At 39.0% G+C, this 26,891-nt stretch overlaps 1 long non-coding RNA gene across 1 annotated transcript; it reads left to right on the top strand.

Annotated features, from left to right (window-relative positions):
* On the top strand, positions 1-26,292 carry LOC135405091 (uncharacterized). Its single transcript, XR_010425734.1, has 4 exons — positions 1-83; positions 18,484-18,558; positions 25,167-25,348; positions 26,116-26,292. It is a non-coding gene; the product is annotated as an uncharacterized LOC135405091 (long non-coding RNA).
* Positions 26,293-26,891: the final 599 nt, after the last annotated feature.

Here is a 26,891-nt window from a genome sequence, read left to right as displayed (position 1 = left end):
CAGGAGGGACCTATCTGATTGGCAATTCAATGGAAAATTCTGGTCATTCAGTGACTCATACAACACGAGCCTCCCCAGCTACAGTAAGTACTTCAGAACTACGTTAAATCTTTGGGGATATTTCTTAATCACTATGATGTTCCTGCATGCTGACATGTTTCTGTAGCAAAAAGCATGTTGGCAGAATCAGTTATACATGGCTTTGTCTTGAAAATATTTACATTTAGTTTAACTTTGTACATGTGAATAGTATTGAGTGCTGTCATGGTTCAACCGCAGCTGGCAACTAAGCACCACGGAGACACAAACTCACTCTCACCCAGTGGGATGGGGGAGAGAATCAGAAAAGTGAGAAAACTCGTGGGTTGACATAAAAACAGTTTATTAATTTTAAAATAGAAATAATAGTGATAATACTAATAGGAATAATAAATTATAAGGAAAAGAAAAAAATAACAAAGAGAGTGCAAATAAAATCCAAGAAAGACAAGTGATGGAAATGTAAGCAATTGCTCACCACCAACTGACTGAACCAGTCCAGTTGCTGTTGCCTAAAAACCAGAGAAAAGGACTGACCAGACAATATTAGTATAGATAAGATAGAGAGCAGGTCTTTACTGAAGGCCTTCTGGCGCAAGGAGTACAAAGGCGCACACCTGTGTCCAGGGGTTCCACAATTTATGGTCTGATCTGAGAACTATCCACCCCCAGATCCTCCCCAAATCTGCCCCCCAGCATGCCTCCCCGGAAATTGAGTTGGAGGTCCTAAGACCCCTTTCTTCCTCCTCTTCTTCTTCTTCAGGGCATGTACTGTCTCTGGAGCTTCTCCAGGGTTCTGGGCTTGAAGGTTGCTTTGACTGTGATGGTATCTTGTTGTTCCAGCCTGGGACTATTTACTATAGTCCTGCCTTGAAAGGAGCCTAAACAAACCTAAAGAATTTAGAAAATTCGTCATGAAGTGGGGAATAGGGTTTGGTAAGTGTTATCGACTATTCTAAAGTGTGAGAGACTATATAACAATACTAAAAATCTATATTTACTACACAGTTATTTTAAAATCTACAAAAAGCTAAAAATCCAAAGGCATCACTGCCTAGCCAGTCCCTGAGCAATAGCCCCCCTGCCAATTTCCCCCCTAGTTTTATTGCTGAGCATGAGATCATATGGTATGGAATATACCTTTGGTCAGTTGGGGTCAGCTGTCCCAGCTGTGTCCCCTCCCAACTTCTTGTGCACCCCCAGCCTATTTGCTGGCAGGGCAGTGTGAGAAGCAGAAAAGGCCTTGATAAGCCCTGTTCAGCAATAACCAAAACATCCCTGTTATCAACACTGTTTTCAGCACAAATCCAAAACACAGCCACATACCAGCCACTGTGAAGAAAATTAACTCTATCCTGGTGTCTCAGTTTGAGACATTTTGGAGGGGCAGAGACCTCAGATGGAAGTCTCCTTCCTCCAATTCAGTACCCCTGGTTCTCTCCAATACAGAGAGAGAGAGAGAGAGAGAGACCAAATATGCCTAGATGTAAGTGAAAAAATAACTCTTTATCAAGAAGAATGATAAACAATACTGAGAAAACTGGGTTAAGCTAACCAGAAAAATTCCCAAGGTCCCACCCACTGGACCAAAATGAGATGGTGGTTGGCCTCCCCCCACCCATTGAAATCTGTCAGGAATGGTTTGGAGGGTCAGTGATCTAGTGAGGCTGTGTTGCACTCTGGATTAAACTATAAACTGCCCAGAGCGGTTACATTTTTATTTAAGACTTTTTTAAAAGCCTTTTGGTTCATTATAACCTCTAATTAGCATCCAGAGAAAGTCACACACTGTTCTCTAAGAGAAATTCTTTTTAATTTAGTGAGAAAAATAAGATACTTTAGCAAAAGGTTTTTACAGGAGTAAAATACAACCAAGAAAAAAAGCATTTCACTAAAACATTCAGCACAAAGATCCATTCCACAGGAAACACCCACTAAAAACAATCCATATACCAGCTTTAGTAAAACACAGTTCATTGGTTTTAAGTTGCCCACAAGAGAAGGAAAAGAGTAACAGAAGAAAACAGATTAAAAGGGGTAAAGAAAGAGAGGAGAGAAAGGAGAGGAGAATAGTTACCGACAAGATTCGATGATTCACATGGTGCCAGTTGGAGAGGGAGAAGAGAGACCACATGGAGTCTTGTGTATTTACAGAGTTCCATTTTCCCTCCCAGGCAGGATATCCGGTCAGTGCCTTCCAGGCACAGAGTGAGTTGTGCTGTAGCCAGTCACAGGCTGCAGGGGCATGGTGTGGGCGGGCTTACTAGGCAGGTCTGCCTTGAGCGATAGTCTAGCTGCGGGGTCTTCAGCTCTGCCATGTGCTCTGCGTGGGCAGCAGGCCTTGCCTTCTGGCTCTGCCATATGCCCTCAGCACAGGCCTTATGTGCAGGCCTTACCATGTACCTGCAGGTCTAGGTCCAGCCCTTCCCCACATGTACACGCTCACACACAGTGAGTTGGTTCTGACCCATATCAATAATTCAGTGAGATTCGGATCCTGGATCTCACAGGCTGCAGTGCTGGCACAGGCCATTGGAGCAGGCTGTTACTGGAAGGACCCACGAGATGTCCGCTGGATCCAGCAATGAGACCTGGTTGCTGCAACTCGTATGGTGGTTGTAGTCCTGATCCGCCGAGGTGGTGGTAGAAACCCCGGGTGGTAGAAGTCCCCTGGAGTGAGGGAAAGAGACCTTTGATCTGCCCAGTGTGGTCTTTTATTGGGCTCAGGGTAGGTGGGAATGCCTCTGGTACCTCCCCTGGGGCAGGGAGTTCTTCACTGGATGATTAATACTGGATCACAGGACATTTAAAGAGTCTTTGACACCTTCTAAGCACAGGTGGATCCATTATGGCCATCAGCAGAGATGAATACCTTCAGGCCATGTGTATGAATTGTCCTGATGTCTACCCGAGGGGAGTTATCACAGATGAGTCATTTGTGTAAGGACAAAGAAACAATATCCAGTTTGTAGCCTGAGGTGGTAGGTGTGCATGCCCTCTGAGCCATCAGCCTTCCAGTCTTTTCACACTGGTGGATACATTCTTCTCCTAGGATAATAGAGTACCACCCTTATCTTAAGTCACTCCCCACAGTCTAAATTAGAAGGCGTATTTGGAGAAAAGAGAAAAGAAAAGGTAGATACCAGAGTCTTTGTGTAACCCGGGATACCCAGCCAAAACCAGTGCAGTTCACTGGGGATGCATGTATGCATGAGAATGTGGATGAGACTGAAAATCTTGCCACAACCTCCTTTCCAGTAGTTGTAGAGAGGGATAAGGTCTCCCCTGAGTCTCCTCCAGGCTAAACAACCCCAGCTCCCTTAGCTGCTCCTCATATGACTTACTCTCTAGAACTGTCACCAGCTTCCTTGCCCTTCTCTGGACACGCTCCAGCACCTCAATGTCTTTCTTGAAGTGAGGGGCCCAAAACCAAAAACAGTATGGGCAGGGACATCTTACACTAGATCAAGTGGCTCAAAGACCTGACCAACGTGACCTTGAAAACTTCCAGGGATGGGGCATCCACAACTTTTCTGTGCAACTGAAAACAGCCAGTGCACTGGAACAGCCAGTGTCTCACCACCCTCATTGTAAACAGTTTCTTCCTTATATCTAATCTAAACCCATCCTCTTTCAGTGTTCAATCATTGCCCCTTGTCCTACTGCTACAGGCTCTACTAGAAAGTCTATCCCTGTATTTCTTATAAGTCTTTCTTGTGCCGGGGACCTCAGTGCTAGATGCAGTACTCTAGGTGGGGTCTCATAAGAGTGGAGGAGAATCACCTCAACTGACCTGCTGGCCACACTTCTTTTGATGAAGCCCAGGATGCGATTGGCTTTCTAGGCTGTAAGTGCACTTTGTTGGCTCATGGTCAGTTTTTCATCTACCAGTATATCACCAAGTCCTTCTCTGCAGAGCTGCTCTCAATCCCTTCATCCCCCAGTCTGTATTGATACCAGGGATTGCCCTGAACCAGGTGTAGGACCTTGCAGTTGGCCTTGTTGAACTTCAGGAGGTTCACATGGGCCCACTTCTCAAGCCTGCCAAGGTCCCTCTTGATGCCATATAGCAAATCCACTGCATCACTCAGCTTGGTGTCATCTGGAATCTTGCTGAGGGTGCACTCAATCCCACTGTGTGTGTCATTGATGAAGATATGAAACAGTATTGGTCTCAGTACGAGCCCCAGAGGGACACCACTAGTCACTGATCTCCATTTGGACATGGAGCCATTGACTGTAACTCTTCACATGTGGTCATCTAGACAGTTTCTTATCCATCTAACAGTCCATCTATCAAACCCATATCTCTCCAATTTAGTGGCCAGAATGTTGTGGGGGACCATATCAAAGGCCTTACAGTAGTCCAGGTAGATGACATCCATAGTTCTGCCCTTTTCTACTGATGCAGTCACTCCATTGTAGAAGACCACTAGATTAGTCAGGCATGATTTGCCTTTGGTGGTCGTATTGTCTGTGTCTCTAATCACCTCCTTGTTTTCCATGTTTTGACATACACAGTCATAGAATCAAAGAATCACAGAATGGGTAAGGTTGGAAGGGACCCCTGGAAGTTGACTAGTCCAACCTCCCTGCTCAAGTGAGGGCCCTAGAATACGTTACTCAGGATTGCATCCAGATGGTTCTTAAATATCACCAGGGAAGGAGACTCCATAGTCTCTCTGGGCAACCTGTTCCAGAGCGCGGTCACCTGCACAGTAAAGAAATTCTTCCTCATGTTCAGGTGGAACTTCCTGTGTTCCAGTTTCTGCCTGTTTATTCTCATCCTATTGCTCAGCACCACCAAGAAGAGCCTAGCTTCATCCTCTTGACAGCCTCCCTTCAGATACTTATATACATTGATAAGATCCCCTAAGTCATCTCTTCTCCAGGTTGAACAGGTCCAAAGGCTCCCTGAGCCTTTCCTGATGAGTGAGGTGCTCCAGTCTCTTAATCATCTTTGTAGCCCTCCATTGGACCCTCTCCAGAAGCTCCATGTCTCTTGTACTGAGGTGCCCAGACCTGGACACAGCATTCCATATGTGGCCTCACCAGGGCTGAGTAGAGGGGCAGGATCACTTCCCTCGACCTGCTGGCAATACTCTTTGCAATGCACCCCAGGATACCATTGGCCTTCTTGGCCACAAGGGCCCACTGCTGGCTCATGGAAAGCTTATTGTCCACCAGGATCCCCAGGTCCTTCTCCTTAGCTGTTTTCTAGAAGATATACCCCCAGACTGTACTGGTGCAAGACCATGCACATGCCTTTGTTGAATTTCAAAAGATTCTGCTCTGCCTGTTGAGATCCTTCTGAATGGCAGCTCAACACTGGAGTATCAGCCACTCCTCACAATTTTGTATCATCAGCAAACTTGCAGTGAAGGCACTCTATCTCTTCATCCAAGTAATTGATGAATAAGTTAAATAATACTGGACTCAATACTTTCCAGGACAATCTGTTCCATGGTCTTCCCAGGCACAGAGCTGAGGCTGACTGGTCGATTGTTCCCAGGGTCCTCCTTTTTAGCTTTTTTTTAAATGGGTACAAATGTTTCCCTTTTTCCCATCACCAGGGGTGTTTCCTGACTGCCATGACTTTTCAAATATAATGGAGAGTGACTTGGCAACTATATCTGCCAATTCCCTTAAGACCCTGGCATTCATCTTTTTGGGTCCCATGGACTTGTGTATGCTCAGGTTCCTCTGGTGGTCAAGAACTGATCTTTTCCTATGATGGTAGGGACTTCTTTCCTCCAGTTACTGCCTCGAGGTTCAGGGCTTGAGAGATGTGGGAAGAGAGATTTTCATTAAAAACTGAGGCCAAAAAATTGTTGAGTACCTAAGCCTTTTCCACATCAGTTGTCACCAGTTCTCCTATTCTATTTATCAGGGTAGAGAGGAGAGTACATTTTCTTTAATCTTTCTTTTCTGGCCAATGTACCTGTAGAAGCCCTTCTCATTCTTCTCATCCCTTGCCAAATTCAGTTCCAGCTGTGCCTTAGCTTTCCTGATCCCATCCCTACACCTTTGTGCAGCATCCCTATATTCTTCACAGGTTCCCATGTCCCTAGTTCCACTGCCTGTGCATTTCCTTCTTATACTTTAGTTTGACCAGGAGGTCCTTACTGGGCCATGCTGGCTTCCTGCCTTCCTTGCCTGATGGAATCAAGAGCTCTTGTGCTCTAAGAATAATGTCCTTGAAGAGCTGCCAGCTCTGTTCAGCCCCTTTATCCCTGAGGGCAGTTTCCCAGGGAGTCCCATCCACTAATTCCTTAAACAACTTAAATTTTGCTCTCAAAATTCAGAGCCCTGACTCTACTCTTCACCTGGCCCAAATCCCTCAAGATTGTGAATTCCACTAGAGCATGATCACTGCAGCACAGGCTGCCACCAGTCTTGAGAACTCTAATTAGTTCTTTACATGTCTAATTGAATTAAGGCTCTTGATATATAGGGTTCAAAACCTGTATGCTTTTTGGCTCTCTATTCTCAAAATGAGCCTAGAGAGTTTCTTCATCAGCTTTTCGGCAATGCTCATACAAGCAATAGTCAATTGAAATCTAAGCAGTTCAGCTTAAACTGTGATGTCAAACACATACTCAGTTTTAAATTTACTAGAAGGTATAAATAAACCAGGTAAACTAGAGCAACACAGCAGTTCAATTTTTCTTGTTTTGTACCTGGTACATTTCACTTTTAATCCTAATTCTACCAGCACCATCATAATATTTTTTCATACTCGTATAGAGAATTTAAGAGATCTCAATAATATATAGCCAGACCTGCTTCCCAATGTAATACTCATCAAATGTATTCAAATGTTTTGAATTAATTTTGGATAATTTTCACATGGAGGCAAATGAACCAGGCATGAGCTGGTTATAATAAACCTCTGACACTTTTACCATATCAAGATTTAGTTCTGTTTCACTGTTTGCAATAAACAACTTAATGTTGTTTTATTCACCCTCACTAATCAAATAATTACATTTTTGTAACTTGCAAATTAGTTGTAACATTTATAAGATCTTAGGTCTTCCTGATAATTCTACTAATACATTGTAGCAATTTGAAATTATATTACATGTTGTATCCTACATGAATGATGAGTCTGGGTGGGTTACTGACAGTTACTGTCAGAGGATGGGCAGCTACAGCAAAGACTAATTAGAAAATTATCTGCCCTATAAATAATAGAATTTAAATCACCCTGCACTTTTTACTAAATGTAAATGTTTTAAGGATTGTTCTGATAAAATTCAAATTATATCATTGTTTCCTAATGCCAAAACTTTTAAAATGTGTATATAGTTATTAAATTAAACAATGTATTATGCTTGTCAGCTGGGAAGGAACTCCCATCTATTAGTTCTGTTTTTTCATTAGGATTGATCTGCAATCACTGTTATTCATCAGTCATCACTAGCCATAGGAACTCTTGACTCAGAAATCTATCCTATTTCAGTCATACTTGTGCACAACAAAAGGTACATGGAAATAAAAACAAAGTCAATATGAATTAATTAATTAATACTTCTGAAATAATAATTAATACTCCTGGTACTAAGTACAGTGTGCTAAGCATTGTCCTGATGGAAAAGAAAACATGGTACCTTTCTAAAATAAACCATCCAATAATGGAGTGGGAGAAAAAGAATAACAGCCACAAATAAGGAGGGCCAATAGTAATGTCAAATCCTGATAATTACTTTTGGAGGAAATATTATAATTCTTTTAAGAGAAAAAAAATAAAAATGTGTAAGCTTACATAGCCTTACTTTAAGCTGGAGTGGTTGTGATTTGGAAAGTATTTTGAAAAAAGATTTTATTTATTCAAACAGCCAATCTCTTTCCAGGTAAAGGATTTTTTTTCCTTTTCCCCCACCTCTGGTAATTGGCAGCACAGTTTTTATAGTTGGATTCATCCTAAGATGAACAAACTGCTTCAGATAAAAAATCAGATACATGGATCTTTATGTTACATTGGAATATTAAATCACCTAGTCGGACCTTTTAATCATACAGGCCTGACATTTTTATTCAAATCTTCTTCTGAACACAGTGACTTGTTTAGTTAAAAAAGGCATTCAGTCTAGGTTTCCAAACACAAGAAGGTGAATAATCTGTTTAATCAGTCATTCAAATGTTCAATTAGTACCACTGTTAAAAATGTTGGTCAGTTATGAATTAACTATTGCGGTGTCAAGTTTAGAGGATTTGGGGGGTCTTGTACTCTCATTAACCTCTGTTCCCCAAGACTCTGCCTTCTGCTTCTTTCTGCTCCATAACTGTGAAGCATCATGGTTTGTCCCTATCCCTTTCCAGGAAAAGAGATAGGTTTCAGTGTTGCACAGTATATAGAAGTACATATATGTCCTACTCTGCCCTTGTCAGCCCCATACAGCCCCCACTGGATTTCCAGAAAATCCCCATGAGACTAAGGTCAGACACGCACCATTTACAGTCTGGTCTCATATGCTTATGTTGCTTATTTCTCTCTAGCTTTCAGACATTATCTTTTGTTGTGTTAAAAAATTTAAATTGTGTTAAAAATTAAATTTAAAAAGCCCTGTGGCACCTAGTATTTTTTTCTAGTTTTGCCTCTTAATATATTTATTCAGTAGATCACATAGCTATATCAGCCTGTTTTATTTAGTGTATTCATTACAAACAAATTGTTTCTGAAATAACTCTTTGTGGTGGGTTGACCTAGCCACCAGGTGCCCATCAAGCCACTTTTACTCCCAGTCCTCAACAATCTGTTTTGCCTCTGCCTCTCTGTCTTTATTTCAACCCACAAGCTTTTTGTCATATTTTTCTCTCCCCTGTCTGGTTGAGGAGGAGGAGTGTTAGGGAAGCTTGGTGGGCACCTGGAGGCCAGCCAAGGTCAACCCACCACACTTTCAAAGGCAAATCAGACTCAACTTTGGGAAATTATTGTAATTTATTGCTAATTAAACAGAGCAGGATAATGAGAAATAGGAACAAATCTAAAACCACCTTCCCCCCACCCCTCCCTTCTTCTCAGGCTCAACTTCACTCCCTACTTTTCTGCCTCCTCCCTCAGAGCAGCACAGGGGGACAGGGAATGGGGGTTGCTGTCAGTTCATAACACTTTGTCTCTGCCTCTTCTTCCTCTTCATGCTCTTCTCCTGCTCTAGCATGGTGTCCCACCCATGGGAGTCAGTCCTTCATGAACTTTTCTAATGTGGGTCCTTCCCACTGGCTGCAGTTCTTCACAAACTGCTCCAGCATGTTTTTTTCTATGGGGTGCAGTCCTTGAGGAATGGACTGCTCCAGCATGCGTCCCCCACAGGGTCACAGGTCCTGCCAACAAACCTGCTCCAGCATGGACTCCTCTCCACAGGCCACCATTCCTGCCAGGAGCTTCCTTCAGGGCACATCCATCTTGTCCAGCATGGGGTCCTCCACGGGTTGCAGGTGGATATCTGCTCCAGCGTTAACCTCCATGGGCTGCAGGGGAATCTCTGCTCAGACACCTGGAGCACTTGCTCCCCTCTTTCTTTACTGATCTTAGTGGCTGCATAATTGTTTCTCTCACATATTCTCACTTCTCTCTCCTAGCTGCCATTGTGAAGGTTTTTTTACCCTTTCTTAAATATGTTAACACAGAGGCTCTAGCAACATCACCAATTGGCTCAGATTTGGCCCAGCGGCGGGTCTGTCTTGGAGCTGGCTGGAACTGTCTCTGAAATGGGAACAGCTTCTGGTGTCTTCTCAGAAGCCACCCCTGCACCTCCAGGTCTACCAAAACCTTGCCACATAAACCCAATACACTCTTATGGAAAACTATTCTCATTATTAAAAATTGGTCAGAGGAACACAACAACTACTTTTTTTCTGAGGTATTCAAAATTTGATATTTGAGATGGTTCTGAATCCCTGAAGTGAATTTCTGTCTGTTCTTTTTCTTTTTTTCTGTGAAAATGTATAAAGTAGGTCAAATATGACTAGCCATTGCTGCTATTGCAGTTCAAATCTTAGTGGCATGGTGTTAGCACTTTTCTAGAGGAGTGGATTCCTGTGTGTCTGTTGTGGTTTAACCCCAACCAGCAACTAAGCCCCATACAGCCGCTTGCTCACTCCCCCACCAGCAGGATCAGGGAGACAATCGGAAGGGTAAAAGTTAGAAAACTCGTTGGTTGAGATAAAGACAGTTTAACAGGAAAAGCAAAAGCTGCGCACACAAACAAAGCAAAACAAGGAATTTATTCACTGTGGGCAGGCAGATGTTCAGCCATTACCAGGAGAGCAGGGCCACATCATGTGTAATGACTACTTGGGAAGACAAATGCCATTATTCCAAACATACCCCCTTCCTCCTTCTTCCCCCCACTTTATATACTGAGCATGATGTCATATGATATGGAATATCCCTTTATCCCTTGGGTCAGTTTAGGTTACTTGTCCCAGCTGTGTCTCCTCCCAGCCTCCCATGCACCCTCAACTTCCTTGCCAGCATGGCAGAGCGAAAAGCAGAAAAGGCCTTGGCTCTATGTAAGCCCTGCTCAGCAATAAGAAAACCATCTCTGTTATCAACCCTGTGTTCAGCACAAATCCAAAACACAGCCCCATACCAGCCACTGTGAAGAAAATTAACTCTACCCCCAGGCAAAATCAGCACAATGTCTAATTAGACAATTTGTTCTAAAAGTGACAATCTCTTGCCAATTCTATCTTGTCATATTTTTTTCTGAATTTTAAAAAATAATTATCTGAACTTTCTGTTTTGTTTCTCAATCCCAATTTCCTAATGGGACTAACTCATGTGGAAGTGTATGGCTCTTGCTATGTGTTTTTTAGTTCACTGGAGTGTGCCTATTCTAGAAATCCTAAGTAAGCTTGACAATGTTTTGGGGAGATTTTTGAGTCTGTACCATATCTGGCAGATCAACTACAGGGCAGCTCAGAGATTTAGAATCTCAAGTGTATGAGAAAGGTGAGGTATACAAACTACAGTTTGATTTATAAAAAGGGGTTGTATCGAAGAGAAAGAGTGGAATCGATAATTTGACCAGCCATTTGAAACATCCAGCAAGGAAATAAAAATGGACAGTGAGTTGTCAGTTGAGAATTTAGGGAGGAGGGAGTCATATGGTATAAATGCCAAATATTTTGAATTTTTACCAACTCATGGATGTTATGTATGCTTCTGCTCCATATGGTGGTCCCAATATGTTGTTTTCTGATCATAAGAAATATTTATATTCATCAGTCAATATGCATACGCTATGCACATGCAGACTACTGAAGATAACTGTGATGTGTTTATTTTAATGAAATTTAATGGATGCTCATAGCACCTGAAATACCCTCACATCAACATCAGAAAACAAACAAAATAATTAGGGCCCCCATTCATTTCTCCCAGCTGTCCTATCTGAGTAGGGAACAGAAAAGAAGTCCTCAGACTAATTAAACATTCCAACTGGGAAAAGTGTGAATTTTGGAGGCCATTATTTTCTTGGACTTGTTTCTCTTCTTCTTAATTATTATAAATATATTAGTTACAGTATTCTGTTTTGGAAGGTAAACAGAAGTAAAACATTATGAAAAGTGATACAGTAGCAGAGACCACAACTATGTCTAACTCTGTGGATTCTGATAAATTTCAATATTTTGATTAGATGACTGCTGTTCTTACTGAAGTGACCAACACTGTTCCAGTAATTCATTATTTTCTCTCTTGTTCTCCTTTGAATATGAGCTACCTCCTGCTGTTTATGCATCTAGTCCAATATAAACACTTTTGAAGCCTTTCTTAGTTCTTTTAAAGTTGGCATATATATTTAATAAGAGACATATTTCACATCTTTTATGATCATTTTGTGTATATGTGCAAAACTTATTTTTTCCCAAAATCTTAAAACAATTGCTTTTTTTTTCTTCTGTCTTTCAATTACTTTTTCATTCTCTTGAGCAAAATTTGATATAACCTAGTAAAAGCTCTACTACACTTGCTTAGTCTGTGAGAACAGATGCTTCATTTTCAAGTCTTTGCTTCTAGGCAAGTTTGTCTGCCCAATTCAAAGCTCTGGCATGAGTACCTCTTCAGAGGACAGTGCCATTTGTATGAATGCACTGGTTTGAAATATATGTGGAAAGCACTTTGGAGTTCTCAACCATTTATCATATAACATGACTATTATAGTGATGTGTATAGACCTTGTTTTAGGATTGTCAATGAGAATGTAAGAATTATTATGAGGAAAAGCTATAACAGCAAACATAGTTATCACTAGTATCCAAGTCTTAGCTGTGTTGAATTTAATTTTTTGAATACACATTTGGTGAATTAATAGTTTCTCCACAACTTAAAGAAAACTTTTTTATTTCAGTTCATTTAAAGCCTACAATGGTAACATTTTTGAAGCAGATAAAGTTAAAACTTGCTAAATATATAGCAGATAAAAGTAAAAGGAAGCAGATAAAGTTAAAAATCAGTGCCTGTGTAGATAGAGACATGGATTTCTTCTGGACATGAGGCAGAAGATGTCTTAAACTTTAAGATATCATCAAAACTAGCCTGTTTTACTGTCAGTGAACAGGGGTTTAGAAATGCAAACAAATATAGATAATGAATTGAAGGATGCTCATGTAATTTCAGTAATTTAGAGCTTAAACTTCCAAGTTGTTTTTTTCCTTATGTCCTGACCTCCTCAGAACAACTTAAGTATTTTGTGTCAAGTACTTGAATCATGAACAAAGTTTTCCTTGACATTGACTTTTAGAAAGGCAGTTTTTCAACGTGAATTTTGGATTTTTAAGTGTTTTTCTGTTTATATACAATAGAGACATCTACGAGGTTAATGTATATGTTCATCTGATAAAATGTTAATAGACAAAAAACCTTAAACTAACAGCAACAGTTAATAAGATTACATATATTGTAGGATTTAGTTGACATGTATAATAATTACACTTTTGAATTTATTATCCACAGAAATGTTCTACCTTTCTTAACCATTAATGACTATGGCAGATAATAAATTAGTACTTCAGAAGGCAAACGGAGTGAACTGATGGAGAAGTCTAAAATCACAATTTCCATAATTATCATGCCATAATTTCCCCACCCATGTTTATATTAATATGTCCACTCATAATTATATGCATTAGTAATTAGTAATGCAGATATGTTTAACATGCTTTGATTGGGGCTGCTGTCGGAATGATAACGTTTTTAAGTTATCAGTCAAAACATTTTAATAAATGTCTTTCCATGTAGAATTAGTTTTTTAAGAAGAAAAGTATGATCACACATTCAAACAGATAGGTATGTTATTTTTTGTCAATTAGTAATCCAGTTGTAAATAGGCCTATAATTTCTGATTGATTGTCCTTAGAAATGTAAGGAATGTAGTTAATTAATCTCTATATGTGCATAATATAATTTAAACTGTTCAATTTTTTTTTGTAATTTTTCCCAAAATGTCAAAACTACAATTTAATAATAAACTCTGTAGTGGTTTGGTTTAGGCCTCTTCCTGGCAACCAGGTCAAAACTAAGGAAGTATCCATATCCCAATATTCCATTCTATTCTTTACGTAAGCAGAAATATAAATCGAAAGGGGAAGGAAGTTGGAGGGAGATCTATTCCAGTGGAGTTGGAGGAAGCAAGCAACCTCCCTGCGGCTGGGTTCCTCGTGTGGGAGTGTAGGCCTGAGGATTTTTTTTGAGAGGCTGTTGGTTTTTTTTTTTCCCGATTAGAGAGGAGAGATCCGGTGGTGTGACTTCTGCTTTCTTAAGGAAAGTATTAAGATTTTGTTTGCTAGTTCTTTATTGGCTGCGTATATCTGGGGTTTTTTTCCTGTTTTTTGGGGTGTTGGAGTTCTCTTTCTTGTATGTATATAGTTTTTTTAACTGTATATAAGTGTAAAATATATATATACTGTTTTGGTTCTGTTATTTTGTGTTTTTTGGTAGTTTTTTTTCCTTCTCTTTCCTTCCCCTGGGTTCATAAAAAAAGGGGAGGGGAGGGAAGCCTTTTGCTGTGGTCTTGAGCACTTGGCGGGGGAGCCAAGTCCAAACTACCACAAATCCCAAAACACTATTTGGGATAATCGCTTTTTAATTTGGGATATATGATTAAACAATGCTCTGAATGAAGGTGAACTTAAGTTCATGCTCATCTTTTTCCAGAACCAAAGTCTAAGTTCCTGGCCGTAACTTTGAACTTAAAAGACTGAAGGAACAGATTCTGCATGTGAATAACTTGTCATTAAAGTTGCTGATGCTTCCCCAACATGCAGGGGCCTGTTTCACATAGAACATTTTGAAAACCTGAGGACCCAAGCCTGTCAGAAACTGGAAATTTTTAAAAATAAAATACATTGGAATGAGAGAGAACCCAGAAGTAGCTGGAAGTTTTCAAAACGAGCAAGACAAATGATTCATTGTCTGGAAAATCTGCCTTCAAATTAAACCATTTTATATACATGCTAGAGAAGATTTAGAGGTGCTTTGTCTATGGTTAGGTGCCTGCATGGGAAAAAGTTATCTGATGGTAAAGAGATATTTCAGTAGCAGATAAAACTCAAAATGCAACTCATCAAAATTTAGACAAGGAGTAATGCACAAACTGTTTAATAATGAAAAGAATTACTATTGGAACAGGTTACACTAGAATATGATGAATACTTATAACTTTGAATATAGATCACAAGTCTTTCTGAAAGACTTGCTCTAGTTCAGTTCATGAGATTAGTGAAATAATTAAGGGTGAATTTTACAGGTAACAAACACTTCGTGACCTGCATTATTCAAAAAAATAAGACAAGCTGATCATAATAGTCATTAAGTTCTCTGGCCTTAAAATCTATGGATCTGTGGCCATGGATATGTTGATAACACCAAGCTGAGTGTAGCAGTTGACACACCTGAAGGATGGGATGCTGTCCAGAGGGACCTGGACAAGCTTGAGAAGTGGGCCCATGAGAACCTCATGAGGTTTAACAAGACCAAATGCAAGGTACTGCACCTGGGTTGGGGCAACCCCCAGTATCAATACAGGCTGAGGAATGAACAGATCGAGAGCAGCCCTGCAGAGAAGGACTTGGGGGTGCTGGTGGATGAGAGACTGGACATGAGTCAGCAATGTGCACTTGCAGCCCAGAAAGTTAACTGTGTCCTGGGCTGCATCAAAAGCAGCATGGCCAGCGGGTTGAGGGCGGGGATTTTGCCCCTCTACTCCACTCTGGTGAGACCCCACCAGGAGTCCTGCATCCAGCTCTGGGGCCCCAGCACAGGAAGGACACTGACCTGTTGGAGCGAGTCCAAGGGAGGGCCACCAAGATGATTAGAGGAATGGAACACCTCTCCTATGAGGAAAGACTGAGAATCAGAGTTCAGCCTGGGGAAGAGAAGGCTCTGGGGAGACCTTATTGTGGCCTTTCGGTATCTGAAGGGAGTTGTCATATGAAAAGGGGAGATTTCCTTGATCCTTAGTGCAGGGAGATTTTTCTTGACCTCAGTGTGTCTTCCCAATGAGTTTTCCACTGCCAGCAACTGCTAGCACCTATAAAGCACTCGCTCTAACATTTTACGGAATAAGACTCTTTATTAATACAAATTGTGACAGGTTAATAATGTTTGAGAGTTGCCGGTGATAGTACCTGACTGCAAAAACGTATTTAAAGCAATCTACTATACTATAAAGCAAGCTCTAATTCTAATAGTAATATGATTCTTACCCAATAGGTGTCCCTATAGGGGGGGAAGACAGGTTCAACCTGTAGACTGATCCCAGCAGTTTCGGTGGAGTGTCCCCCAAGTTTCCCCCTATTCTCGACTTATTTTTAGACTGTTTCTTTATGTTAAGGTGGAGCTTGAGTGACTTTAGTCATAAACACCTTTATTTCTGATTGGTGTAAAATTGTCTTGCTTCACTTTTAAAGATACAGTCCAAAAGAATATAGGAGGGTGGCCATATCTTGGAGGCTGGAAACTTTGGAATGGAGGTGTGTGTTTAATATTATGATTAGGCTTTCATGAACCAAGTTCATCCAAGGAGAGGGATTTTGACATAGTTATTGGCTCAGTAGCAGAACATCATCATCTATCTCCCTTGGTTGACAGGTACTATACAGTCTTATGAACTACAAAGTACCACTATGTTCCCCTCCCTGCAAGGATTTCTTTGGAGGGAGGCCACAGCGTCTCCACTCTGCTCCATCCTCCATTCCATCCTCTGTAGCAGGTGCTTATTGTTGTATGGGGAGTCCTTGTGAAGCATGTCAACTGCGTTCCATCCAGGGAGTAGCAGATGCATTTTCCCCTATAATTCTTAGTCTAATTTTTACCCCCAGCCATCTTCCCCACAGGAACCTACAAGAAGGCTGGAAAAGGACTTTTTAAAAGGACAAGGGGGAATGCCTTCAAACTGAAAGACAGTAGGTTTAGATTAGATATCTGGAAGAAATTCTTTGCTGTGAGGGTGGTGAGGCACTGGAACAGGCTGCCCACTTCATCTCTGGAAGTGTTCAAGGCCAGATTGGATGGGGCTCTGAGCAACTTGATCTAGTGGAAAGTGTCACTGCCCATGGCAGGGGTGTTGGAACTAGATGATCTTTAAGGTCCCTTCCAACCCAAACCATTCTATGATTCTATGTTGCCTTTGATGGTAATATTAGTGACAGTTGTTCACATATATTCCCCAGTGCCTTGTTCCCTCAACTGTTTGTAGTGATATGTTGTTACCGAAGCAGGGATGTGTTCCTTTACATATACATATATATAACTTCATAATTTATGATTTTAAAAGACTGGTTCTTTGACCAGGTCACAAAAACTTGTCTAAGTGAGAGGGTAGTGTAATAACTTGAACAAGCAGCAGGAGGCAGGATTTGCGATTCTGTGACTTCAGCCCTGTGGTACTGCCACTGAGAAGGTATTGTCAAACAGTGGAGTAAGATTCAGAATTACAATTTAAATTATGTATCATGTCATAATATCATGTTAAAATGGGAGAGTCTATGGTTACACTATATAGTAAGTTGATCATAGTATGATGAAATCTTAACTTTTTAATTTTAACATACTGTAATCTTTTAAATTTTACCTTTTCTGTCTGATCGAATAGTTTGACCTAATCGTATTTTCTACTGAAGCAAGAAAAAAATCGGGGTTTAAAGATCATTTTTGCAATATTGAATTATATTTTCTTGTATACTAATCAGATACTAGTACGCTTTTATAAAAAGGCTTATAGTTCTAATAGACAGTTGTAAGAAAGACTTCCTTTTTCATTGAGAATTCCTACAGTAAGAATACTATTTGATTAGTTAAGGGGAAAGCACATTTTATTTATGCACTAATTGAAATATAATCTGAAATATTTTTCAGTTTTGTGCTGTATATTGAGTGAACTCATTTTAGTAGTGCAATTTACCAGCATAAATTTTTTTTATAATATTGTAATAATTAAAGAAGGATAGGGAAGATTTATTTTAAAACTGTCAACAGGGGATATAAGTGGTTTTAAATGTACAGATGCTTTTCCATTGCTTTTTTGTTTTTCCATTTAATGTGACTCATTATGTGCCTTCTCTTACTGTGCATCCCATTGTTTTGATCACTTTCAATGTTTTTGCTATTCTAGCTCTGCAGCTAGACTACAGTTAGATTGTAATTTTATTTTTAATGTCATTATTGACTTAATCAAAAGATATATTAATATGGAAGGGAAGAAGGGGAGTGGATATGGTTGTCTACTCATTTGTATTAGGACTTATATTACTACTGTATAATTAGTGGTTTATAATACTTTTTCCATTAAAAGTATTATTCTGAACCCATCTGATTTTAATTTTTTTTAAGGATGGATCTTACTGCCTGTGTAAACCTCCAATTTTCATTTACTTTGAGAGCTCTGGATATTCAAAGAATGCTCTAACAGGCTGTAGGGGTGATATCCTATACCATGAAGCTAATGGCAGAAAATGTACTGAATGATTGAGATTTTACTCCATGGTTGCAAGAGAGCAAAAATTTTGTTTCTTATTCGTATTCAGAGTGTGCACAGTTCTTAAATACTTGGAGGAAGAAACACCGAGGCCCTTCTTACGATTTTATTCTGGGATTTTTTTCTTTTATTCAAAACACTGATTGTTTAGTTATTTTTACTGTTTGCAATGTAACTTACTGGTAAATCCACTTCTCTTATTTCATGAGTAGGGGGGAAGGTAAATTGGACTTTGAAAGTGGAATCCTGCAGTATATATGCAAGCAAAATGCCTCCCTGACTTCATTGGGAGGTTTGCCTTCACGTGGACTTCATGATGGGGCCTTTAAGTAGAAAATATCACTTATCTGTGACTGAACTAGATATTTCTGCTGAAGTTAAGGCAATCTATCAGAGTTTTTCTGATCAGTCTTTTATACTGTCTTGTCTTGAGTCATTTTCTAATGACATCTATTATCAGATTGAAATGGCGATTGAGACACTTCAAAAGTCTGATGGTCTTTCTACTCACAGAAGCTCTCTTCTCAACAGCCATGTAAGTTGTCTCTTCTTTCATGAAAGCTAATCTCTATCTTGTTCTGCATGCTTAGCCTGCCTCTAAATGTTTGTTTTAATTTATTGCTACTTTTTGCTTGTAATCTTTCCATTTTAGTTGCTTGTAATCTACATCTTATGTCACTATATTTTTTCAGGCTAAGTGTCATGACATTGTAGAGTGCATTTCTTTTCTAGGTTCTGTATTGTGTTAACACTGCTTACCATATTTGCCTATTTTTTAGGTCCTAATGTAAATGTAAAAATAATAACAGAATAAGTCTTAAGTAGTCTGGGTTTGACATTTTAAAATAATTTTCTATACTTTGTGTACCTGATACAATAATTTAAAAGCAGATGAAGGGGGAAAGAAGCAGCACACACACTTTGAATAAAAAATATACTTTAGATTTTGTTTTAAATATTTCTATTATTCTGAATAAGTTTATTATAAGAATTCTGCAGATCCATTTGATGAGATAAATTAAAACAATATGTTAGTCTCTAATATGTTTTCTTCTTCTGCCTTTTGCTTTGTTCTATCTTTGCAAATCCTGTAGTTAGGAATTTTCTGTAATAAAAGGATTAAGATATTTGCATAAAAAGATGGTTGCAAATATAGTGGTAAAGCCATTAAATATAACTTTTAGGTAAAGGAGAAAGGCTTAAAGTTTAATCTTCAGTTTGTTTTTAAATAGTGTTAGTCTCTCTTGAAATGTTATGTAAATATGTTTTTTCTTCAGCTGGTATAAATAGTTTTGTATTTTTAAATGCTGCTGAATTTCTATACATACTGCATCCTTTTTGCTTCGCAGTCTTCATATTCTTGTATTCCTTTACCACAGAAATGTAAATACGGATTGTGATATGAATGTATGAGTATATTGGGTAGAGTCTACAGACTTATTTTCTTTTGTTGACATCTCCCCTGCCAAAGAATGTGGTAATATGGAGGTGAAAACAAAAATTGTTTTGTTAAAGTTTATCATCATGGGAGAAAAAGACAGCAGGAGCCAATACAATTTCTTGGAAGAATTTAGTTTTCTTAGAAAATGCTAAAATTGGGTGAGGGAAACTGAATTCTGTAAAATGTGAAGAAAGACATTTAGATAATTTTGGATGTTTTTAGAATAAATGTTTCCAGGATAAGACAATCTAGAAATATGCTAAAATTATTTTAGCATCATAATTAAATGGATGATAATTTTTTTTGCAAAATGCCATAAATATGTATTAAAACTTAGATATACAAAGAATTGCTAAATTTGCCTTGAATCTGACAAGGAAGTCCAGAATCTTCACACTGAAAACAATAAGAATTGAAGGACAAGCTTTTCTACATCAGAAAACTGTATTCCTCTATTTCCTGTGTCATGCACTAGTTAAAAGATCATGGAACAGATCCTCCTGAAAGAGGAGGAAACATATGGAAGACAGGGAGGTCATTAGACATAGCCAACATGGCTTCAGCAAGGGCAAATCATGCCTGACTAATCTAGTGGCCTTCTACAATGGAGTGACTGCTTTGGTGGCACCTATGTAGACATCTGTAAGGCCTTTGATACAGTCCCCCACACCATTCTTGCTGCTAAACTGGAGATATGGGTTTGATGGATGGACTCTTAGATGGATGAGAAACTGGCTGGATGGCCTCATTCAGCAAACAGCTCAATGTCCAAACTGAGATCAGTAATGAGTTGTGTCTCTCTGGGGCCTGTACTAGGACCACTACCATTTAATATCTTCATCAACGGCTTAGATAGTGGGATAGAGTGGATCTGAGTAGGACCACAAAAAATGATCAAAGGGCTGGAACATCTCTCCTATGAAGACAGGCAGAGAAAGCGAGGTTGTTCAGCCTTGGAGAAGAGAAGGCTCTGTGGAGACCTTATTGCAGCCTTTCAATACTTAAAGGGGGCTTATGAGAAAAATGGAGAGAAACTTTTTACCAGGACCTGCAGTGACAGCAGAAGGAGCAATGGTTTAAAACTGGAAGAGGGTAGATTTAAATTGAACATATGGAATAAAGTTCTTTACAACAAGAGTGGTGAGACACTGGAACAATCAGGTTGCACAGAGAAGTTGTGGATGCCCCATCCTTGGAAGTGTTCAAGGTCAGGTTGAATGGGGCTCTGCACAACCTGATCCAGTTGAAAATGTCCCTGATCATTGAAGGGGAATTGGACTAGATGACCTTTAAAGGTCCCTTCCAACCCAAACCATGCTACGATTTTATGAAAATTTCTTTCTAATAATGAGATTTGCATCTGTCTGTTATGGTAGTCTTATCCTGATGTTTCTTAACTGTTTTGAAGTATTTTCAAAACTACTGAAAGAAAATAGAGGGATCTATTGTTGATTCTGTGAAAAAAAAGACCTCCATGCATCTTGCTGTAATAATTGTTCTTTCCTAGCCTCAGTAATTTTGGAAGAAATTAATGGAACCCAGATCAAACTTACTGGATCTTTTCCCTTTTTAAAAAAACTTTTATTGAATTATGACTCAAATAAGGACAGTAAATATGGTTTCGGTCCTATCTTCTTCCTTAAACTGGCATTTTGTTGCCTAAATTAATATCTGTTCATTTTAATGAATTTTTTTTCCCCTTTATTTTATTTCCTTTCCTGATTTCTTTCTGCATGTGATTGACTTAACTAATTTATAATCTAATGTTTTCTAAATATTGAAGTTTCATTGAAGTTGGAGTCAATTTACCTGCTCTGTGTAAACCATTTCATACCATTCCAATATTGCTAATATTTAAGTCAACGAGTCAAAAATCAAAGTGTGGACATTTCAATTTCAATTTTATAATTAGATTTTTGCAAATACAAAAATGTATTTAAGGTCGTTTGCAATAATGTTATCATGTCTGCAGGGACCCCCTGGTGGTCTAGTGGTTAGGATGCGGCACTCTCACCGCCGCGGCCCGGGTTCGTTTCCCAGTCAGGGGACTTCCCCGGGCAGATGGAGCTCGTCAGCCCTGTAAGGCCATCCATCTAAGAGAAGGTCACTTTAAACAAACCTACGTCCTGAGGACCTCGCTGTCACTGTCCAAGCTCTCTTGGCCCCAGCAGATGAACCTTAGGATTAAAGGGTGGACTCAGTTCAGCGCACACTGTGTCTCACCTAAAAAATCCACTGCGCAGGCTCGAAGGGTAAAGACCTTTCCCAAATCTTCGTTCGTGAAGACTGGCCATGATGATGATCATGTCTGCAGATTATTTACTTTTTTTCCATGTCATTCAGCTATTGGCACTCTTATTTGAAGGCTGTAACCTACCAAATAATCATGTCAAGCTTTTTTTTTAATTGAAATATCTTCACCCTGGAGCAAAAATCCTTACTTTATACTTATCTTGGGTTTTGCTTTTCCATTGGGCACTAATGCCAAGTTGAGGTTGAAAGAATATCTGTCAAATATAGATCATTAGTAAAATGCACTGAAAGGAATCCTAATAAATTAGAATTCATCTGGAAAAAAGTCTAATACTATATTTAGAAGTTAATTCAGAAATAATTCTGGGGTTTTGGCAATCATTTTTTTCTTTGTGAAGTAAAACAGAAATTGCTCATATTCCATAATCTAAATCTTAAATGGTAAAGTTGAAGGATATAATTAAGATATAGTGAAATTAGTGAAATGGTTTTGTTTATACACTCATGTAAAGGTAAAAGTTTATAATAATATTTTTCCTAGGCTTTGTTTCAGAATTTTAAATGCTCAAGATAAAAAAATTTGTGAATGTTAAGACTTTTAAAATAATGTATTTATATCCAAAAGTTGATATAGGGATGATGAACTGCACTTTTTTATGTTTATTTGAAGTGCAACATTATCTACATCCATCTTGGAACTAGCTAGATCTTGCTTCTCCTGCATCTTTACATAGAGCTCTTGTTTAGGAACCTAAGCATGATAGTTCTGGTGATGTTTTCTGCAAGGAAGTAAACATGAACATGGTCTTTGAAAGGTCTGGAGTAAATGTTTTCCTAATTTTTCTTTCATTTTTCATGTATTGTGCTTGGTAAATTGTTCACAACTGACTTAAACAGAACTGTATGTCCAATATATTAATTATAATCTAATCTTTACTAATAGAATCACAGAATCACAGAATATGCTGAGTTGTAAGTTCTGCAATAAAGAAGGGTCAGAGTGGAAACATATTTCAAGAATAATGGGCACTAAAATATTGATATTCTTGTTCTTTAAATGACATGTTTTATTGAACATTAGTAGAACAGAATTTGTTCAGTGATCTATTAGTAAATAGCACTGCAGAGTAGCATATTCAATGTCACATAATTATTATATATTTTACTGTACTTTAAACACATAACTTGGTCATATTAATTGCTTTGGTAGAATAAATTTAAATGGATTATACAACTCTATGAGGCTTCAGCATAATGGAATAAAATTTTGTTCCAAATGCCAAAACCAAATCCATGGTTTGGGGATTTATTGGATGCTCAAACTAAGCCCAGACTTTTTGTATGAATTGTGAACCTGGAAAATTGGATGTTCGTGCTAATTCATTTTAGTATAATTACTTTCTTAAGTAATTAGTAAATACAAGAAGAAAACAAAATTTGGGAATTATTCAAGTGGAAATTATTTCGATTTACTCTTGTCCTACTGCTTGTTACTTATGAGAAGAGACTAACACCCACCTTGCTACAAGCTCCTTTCAGGTAGTTATAGAGAGAGATAAGGTCCCATCTGAGCCTCCTTTTCTCCAGGCTCTTTCAGCTGCTTCTCATAAGACTTGCGCTCCAAACTCTTCAGCAGCTTCCTTGCTCTTCTTTGGACACACTCCAGCACCTCAATGTCTTTCTTGAAATGAGGGGCCCAAAACTGAACACAGTATTTAAGGTGTGGCTTCACCAGTGCTGAGTACAGAGGGACAATCACTTCCCTAGTCCTGCTGGCCACACTTTTTGACACAAGCCAGGATGCCATTGGCCTTCTTGGCCACCTGGGCACATTGCTTGCTCATGTTCAGTCAGCTGTCAACCAGCACCCCCAGATCCTTTTCTAACCTGCAGTTTTCCAGCCACTCATCCCCAAGCCTGTAGCATTGCATGGGGTTGTTGTGACCCAAGTGCAGGACCTGTCACTTGGCCTTGTTGAACCTCATACAAGTTCTGTAGAGATTTCCTACCCTCAAGCAGATCAACACTCCTGCCCAACTTGTTGTCATCTACAAACATATTGAGGGTGCACTCGATCACCTCATTCAGATCATTGATAAAGATATTAATCAGATATGGCCCCAATACTGAGCCCTGGGGAACATCACTTGTGACCGGCCACCAACTGGATGTGACTTCATTCACCACCACTCTTTGGACCCAGACATCCAGACAGGTTTTTACCCAGCAAAGAGTACACCTGTCCAAGCCAGTTTCTCCAGGAGAATGCACTGGGAAACACTGTCAAAGGCCTTACTAAAGTCCAGGTAGAGAACATTCACAGCTTTTCCCTCATCCACTAAGTGGGTCATCTTGTCATAGAAGGAAACCAAGTTAGTCAAGCAGGACCTGCCTTTCATAAACCCATGCTGGCTGGGCTTGATTCCCTGGGTGTCCTCTACATACCATGTGGTGGTGCTCAAGATGATCTGCTCCATAACCTTCCCTGGCACTGAGGTCAGACTGATGGGCCTGTAGTTCCCTGGATCCTCCTTCTGGCCCTTCTTATAGATTTGCTAACTTCTAGTGAACTGGGACCTCTCTGGTTAGTCAGGACTGCTGATAAATGACCATTATAAAAATATTTCCATTTTATTCTCTTATACTGGTAAATGTCATTAAAATGACCATTTTACTTGAGTTTTGTGTGTATGTTACTATTTGTTCTATACAAAGGTACAGTGATGTATTAGAAACTACATACTTCCAAAATTGCCCACCCAAATTCTACAATAAATTACACAGAAAAAAAAAAGAATACTAATTCTGTTACGCTTTGAAGTCAAAACCAAACAGGCTACAACAGAAAGGGATTTCGCCCATAATACTTTATAGATGTACAAGTTATTTTTCATGTCATCTAGATTGCTTGTTACCTTATATTTGATAGTTTCTTCCTTGTATTTGGAAGACAATAAACCCTATTCAGTTAAACGGAGTACTGGGGGGTTTTATTTGTATTTTTTAATTCTGGGTGAAGAGAAATTAAAAATGTATTAACTTAGTTCTATTAAGTTTTTTTCATGCAATTAATATAAATTGCATTGATTATTTTAGTTCCTTGGAGTTCCAACAATTTTTCTCTAAAGCACAAATAACTTTGTAAAATGTTAATGTATGGTACTGAATCTGAAATATTTTTAGAAGTGGAGCTATCTGAGCTCACAAGTGCCATGAGTTTTGTTATTTCCTTGTAATCCTAAAAAACCCCAAACTAAGACATCATTGCATATCTAGCATTGAAATAGATTTAAAGGGATTATATTTACTTGAAGAAGAAAGTCCCTGTATTAAACAGGCCTTAAGAGTGGTCTAAAAAATATCAGAGGTCTATGTTGTACAATTAAGTGGGGTTTCTTAGCAGAGTAATACTAAATTTACATATGTTCACTCTTTCATATTTGACATAGCTCCAATGGCTTTTAGACAACTATGAAACTGCAGAAGGAGTGAGTCTCCCCAGAAGTACCCTTTACAACCATTACTTACGTCATTGTCAGGAGCACAAGTTAGATCCAGTCAATGCTGCCTCCTTTGGAAAACTCATACGGTCAATTTTCATGGGATTACGGACCAGAAGACTGGGAACCAGGTTTGTGTTAAGAAAATCTTAAAGTATAACAGAAAATATCCATTATAATAGTGAATGTGAAGCTCATATGTTAAAAACAAGCAAGGAAATAAGCAAATAAAAATATTTAAAACCTTACTGTTAAGGGAGTTGCCAAATCCAGCAGACTTCAGGACGCGAGGGACTCCTGGTCTGCTATAACCAGATTCTGTGTACCCTTATGACCCAGATATCTTCCATCTCAGTCCAATAGATGCAGCTACTGATGTTTCCATTTTCAGGTCCAACTAGTAGTGAGACTGAACATGCATTCCAGAGGTGCAGACAAACACACACGTGACACTAACACAGGTAACCACAGAAGCTAACACAGGGTAATGCCTTTACCAGCACCCATATAGACACTCTCATAAACATGAATGCAGATAGCCCAATTCTGTTCTTTCTTTCCAGCTGACCAGGACTGAAGTTGATTAGTGAAACATTCACAAACCCTCACTCACAAGCATGCTCCATTTATGGAATTGTTTTATTCACTATGACTGCATAAGTCATGTATTTGTTTTTTCTTACCTTATTCTATTTAAACAAAGTCCAACAGTAAAGTGCTGGAAAAGATAGTTTAAGTGAACTGATTTCCAGAAGCTGGTGGAGTTATATCAGTTTTATACTAGAGTGAGAGGAAAGATAAGCCTAACTTTTATGTACTGTTTTCCAGTCAAGGCAAATTGTGAAGTATGATGTATATATAAAAAAAACTCCAATGTTATTTTTGTTCTTTCATGAAGGGGGAACTCCAAATACCATTATTATGGGATTCGTGTCAAACCAGATTCTCCCCTTAATCAGCTACAAGAGGACATGCAATATATGGCTATGAGACAGCAACCCATGCAGCAGAAACAGAGGTATGGTGTTATATAAAACTATGTTTTCATATTTCTAGTTCTTGAAATCTTACCTCTCCTCATTTATGTGACAAAGTTGAACCTCTAATGAAACTTGTTTAACTTCTCTTGGGAAAAATAAAGGTTTGTCAGTTCAGCAGTTGATATCACTGGTGTCTGATATCAGTAGACATACCTAAAATCTCATAAATTTTAAAAATTGATAATAAAAGTAAAATATCACCCAATTCTTCTGAACAGGCACTTCTTGGCAGTCTTAGGTTATTTTCTCACAAGATGGAAAAAAAAGTAATAGAAGTTTTGAATTTCAAATTCTGTTGTTCATTTTCATTTCTTTAATCAGCACATATAAAAAATGATAGAAGAACTTGTGATTAGGTTCAGCTTTGTGTTGATTTCCTCCTCCTGGAAAGAACTGATATATCAAAACCCTGCACTTGAGGAGAGAAGACTTGGACCTCTTCTGGGCTCTGCTTGGAATAATCCCATGGGAGACAGTCCTATGGGGCAAAGGGGTCCAGAAGAGTTGGTTTATTTTTCAAGGATCACCTTCTTGAAGCTAAAGAATGGTCCATCCCAACATGCAGGAAGTCAAGCAAAGGTGGAAGGAGGCCTGCATGAATGAACAAGGAGCTCCTGACAAAGCTCAAACATAT

Source organism: Pseudopipra pipra, chromosome W (genome assembly GCF_036250125.1).
Source record: "Pseudopipra pipra isolate bDixPip1 chromosome W, bDixPip1.hap1, whole genome shotgun sequence".
Taxonomy (NCBI): domain Eukaryota; kingdom Metazoa; phylum Chordata; class Aves; order Passeriformes; family Pipridae; genus Pseudopipra; species Pseudopipra pipra.
This window is presented reverse-complemented; position numbering and strand designations above follow the sequence as displayed.